This window comes from Coregonus lavaretus (assembly GCF_964263955.1).
Source record: "Coregonus lavaretus genome assembly, contig: HAP1_SCAFFOLD_63, whole genome shotgun sequence".
Taxonomy (NCBI): domain Eukaryota; kingdom Metazoa; phylum Chordata; class Actinopteri; order Salmoniformes; family Salmonidae; genus Coregonus; species Coregonus lavaretus.
The window spans coordinates 319,112-323,340 of NW_028162761.1; positions in this window are offsets into that span (position 1 = coordinate 319,112).

The window sequence follows — 4,229 nt, forward strand, 5'->3', positions numbered from 1 at the left end:
TTAAGTATTAGTTAATGTTTGGAATATTGAGAGCTGCATAAGGATTTGGAGGATGACATACATTCCATGTATTTATTTCTGTCACTGGTGGGTGCCAGAAGGTATGCGGGCCAAGATAGCTGGGGGGCCACTGGTGCTAATCTTAGAAGGAGTATGTGATGGAATATCCTGACTAGGGTGCAACACGATACTATATAGAGTGATCCTATATGTGGCGAGGAGTGACACTCAATAATGGTTGGCAACTGTTGGATGGAATTAGCTCGGAAAAGCATTATTTAAACTAAGAGGTTTTCTATGTAAGTCATTCAGATGACAATAGGCTACGCCCGTACCGCTTGTCAGAAGAATCTGGTACTGGCCGGCAGTGGGAGAAGATGGAAGGAGATGGATTTTGGCCGACATTATGCAAATGTTCCAATCGATGAAACATGTGATCTTAATACAATTCTGTTCCAAAAACTAAAATATGTTATGCACAGAGTGGACTAAGTTTTGTGGACAAATACTTTTTTAAATCACGTTATTTAGAAGGAACACAAAGGCGAATTGAGTTATTGCACACGAGCGCTTCACAGAGGAGGCGTTCCCTAACAGAAATATGCAGATGTATGCTAGAACACACCAATAGGATCTCGCTAGCTCGTGCTTGGCTCTGCACACTATGACTCATCTGTTCATTTTACATTTTACATACATTTACATTTTAGTCATTTAGCAGACGCTCTTATCCAGAGCGACTTATAGTTTATTTTTTTTCATACCCCTGTGGGAATCGAACCCACAACCCTAGCGTTGCAAACGCCATGCTCTACCAACTGAGCTACATCCCTGCCGGCCATTCCCTCCCCTACCCTGTCGCGGCCGGCTACGACAGAGCCTGGATTCGAACCAGCATCTCTAGTGGCACAGCTAGCACTGCGATGCAGTGCCTTAGACCACTGCGCCACTTGGCGGAAACGACCAGCTGTGGTCTATCTTGGTTTAGTTATAAGAAATATTTGGTGCAACCGTCCGTGCGTTCAGGGATCCTTGGGATGGCCCTACCCCATTATATGAGAAGGACAGTGCTTAATTTGAGCTGGATCCTCCGGTACCTCTCAGTTTTGTAGTCTTTCGTTCCGGAACCCATTTGCCAGGATCAGGTAGCCTACCTCTTGTGGGAAGAAAAATTATTTCCACTGTTTGCAATCCTAATAAAAGCAATCAGAGTAATTACATTTAGATTCCTCTGTAATTGTCATGCCCCCCCCAAAAAAAGTAATGTGAAAACGTGCATGATATTCTAAGAATTGGTTAATGTTGGGCCGTCTTGGGTTTATGGTTTGCGCAACATTGTAGCCTAGACCAAGGCGTGGCCATTGCTGTGGTGAGAGAGAGAAGCACGCCTGTATCTCTCACAGAAATACAATGACATTCACTTCCTATGATCTCTCTCCCTCTCTGTGCTGTTATAGACATAAGCCGGCAACTCTCTTCTCTCCAGCATTGCACTTCATCATTTATCTCCTAATAGAATAATAGCTGAGGGAAGTGTGCTGGAGGTGCTGCAGCACTCTGCAGTCTGTTCAGAAAGAAATTAAATCATTCCCAATACTCCACCAGGAGGAAGCCTAGAATTTCGCCACAGAGGAGCCATAGCTAATTTTAAAAAATAGCATAGCTGTGGATTGTGTGTAGCCAAATCACAAGGCATGCCTAACGTGTGGCAAATCTGTCAGTTAACAGCATGCAGCCAAAATAGGCCTTTCGCAAATATTTCTAATACAATCGCTGGAAAACATAGCTGGTAAAGCAAATGGATCCTGTTGAAAATAAAATACTAATGTCTGTATGTTACCAAGTTAACAACTTCCAAATAGGCTTATTGAGCGAACAGCATTGTTTAAAAAAGTAAAGCAAGAGAGAGATAAGCTTTTGGCCGGTGAGTGAGCTGCACATCATTGGGTGAGTCAGTGAAACCGGAAAGCGTTTTTAGGACTGTATCTTCCTCCTCATATTATACAATGTGTTTCTCTGCACACTTAGGGGCCTCGGCTATTGATGGATTCAAGACAAGGTCGTTTTTATTGAGCTCAGATTCTCAGTGTCAAAGTAGCCTGTCATTTGTCAGGTATAGAAAATGTATTGGTGGTTCCAAACTTCTTCCATTTAAGAATGATGGAGGCCTTTTGATCATATCCTTGGACTAAAATGTTTGACACTCAGGTACAAGCCTAACATCATGTGCAAAGGGCCTTTGGGTAACATAGCACATATTCAATGATATCTCTTTTTCTCACGTAGGCTGTTCATTTCTGATCTTTGATACTTTTTTTGGTTTATAAACGTATCATGGTATACTACATTAACGCTATACATATGTTACTTGGTAGCTACTAGCAACAGACCCTGTGTTGTGGATCATCTACCACTATTTTGGACGGTCCGAACTTTAACGTTAACTTTAGTCTCAGGCTTCACTAACTAGCGTTACTGTTTTAGGTGGAGCTATTCTTTGCTTCTTTTCAAACAAATACTACGTGATATTTCACATATCATCTTGCTAAAAAGGCCTTTTGTTGTGATATTTCACACAACATCTTGCAAGATAGGCCTTTTGTTTTGATTGTGAGAAGTAATGGCAGAGAGAAGGCAGGAGACACTTTGTTTTGTTTAGCGTCACTTAGGTTAGACTGCTCTCTTTAATGGATCAGTCGTCCACCAAGCTACACTCTACGATCAGGGGGAGGTGAGAGAGGAAGCGTTGGTTGTCTCGGTTAGGGAGACAGTGTTACTGTTAGGAAATATCTATGTTTGTTTCAACAGATCTTTACATATTTTCCTCACTACAAAATATTAATGCGGTCTTGTGGTTACTAAACAGATTTTAGATATGTCTTTATGCTATAGCTTATTCCATGTTTACATCTTTGATTAAATGACTTCAAATGCAAAACGTACATTTACGTATGCAGGAGATGACAAGGGCAAGTAGTAGCATCCTGTTTCTCCTCTCATTCTCATGGTGTTATGGTTTTAATTCACTAATCTGTTCCGTTTCAAGTGGATACTATTATAACTGATAAAGCTGGTAGATACATTTAGATACAGGGAACTCTTTTGAATGAGCATATTAATCTGGTTAATATTTATGGTCCTAATGATGATAATCCCAAATTCTTTGAGAATGTATTTCTATTGATAGCCTCCATTCCTGTTAAAGTCATAATGGCAGGGGACTTTAATTGCACTCTTGATCCTCATCTAGATCGCTCCTCTGGTTTAGACACTTCCCACTCGCAGAGTAGAAAGAAATTACAGCATTTCATTAAGGACTTAAATCTATGTGAATGTTGGAGGACTCAGAACCCGAGTAAAAGGGATTATTCATGTTACTCGTCAACATTTAAATAATATTCTCATGTAGACTACTTTTTAGTTTCCTGCTCATTGCTTCCCAATGTAGCAGGAAGTGGATATGATACTTTTGTTTTGAATGACCATTCCCTTGTGTGATTATTCTATAGGGATACAAAACTAGTAAAAGGATCCTCTAGAAGGCGTTTGCATCCCAGATGGTTACAGGACCCAGACTTCTTACATTACGTTGGAGTGCATATAGATGTTTATTTGACATTGAACACTGACCAAACGTCAGCGAGTACCAGATGGGAGGCTTTCAAAGCACATATTTGGGGGCAAATTATACGTTTTACCAGTTTCAAATAAAATAAAATCAGAAAATGAGAGACGGAGAGCAAAATGTGAGAATTGGAGAGGGAAGCTTTTTTGGATAACTCAGTAGAAGTAAACAAGGAATGATTTGGTCTTAAAGCTCAGTATGAAGAACTTCCCACATCTAAGGCTGCAAACAGCTTAACGAGGCTGAAACAGTCCTATGATCAAGGTGAAAAACCTGGTAAATTGCTGGCCTGGCACATTAAGAAGTAAAATTCAGCCTTTAATGCAATTCATAATTTACAAGGACAATTATCAATGGATCCTGTAGAAATAAACCAAAATTGGATCTGGAAAAGGAATTGGATGGTGTTGAAATATCTGATGCTATTTTCAATATGAAGGGAGGTAAAGCAGAAGGTCCAGATGGGCTCCCAATAGATATTTAAGGACAAACTTCTAGGTCCACTTTTGGATATGTACAGTGCATTAGGAAAGTATTCAGACCCCTTGACATTTTCCACAATTTGTTACGTTACAGCCTTATTCTGAAATTGATTAAATAAAAC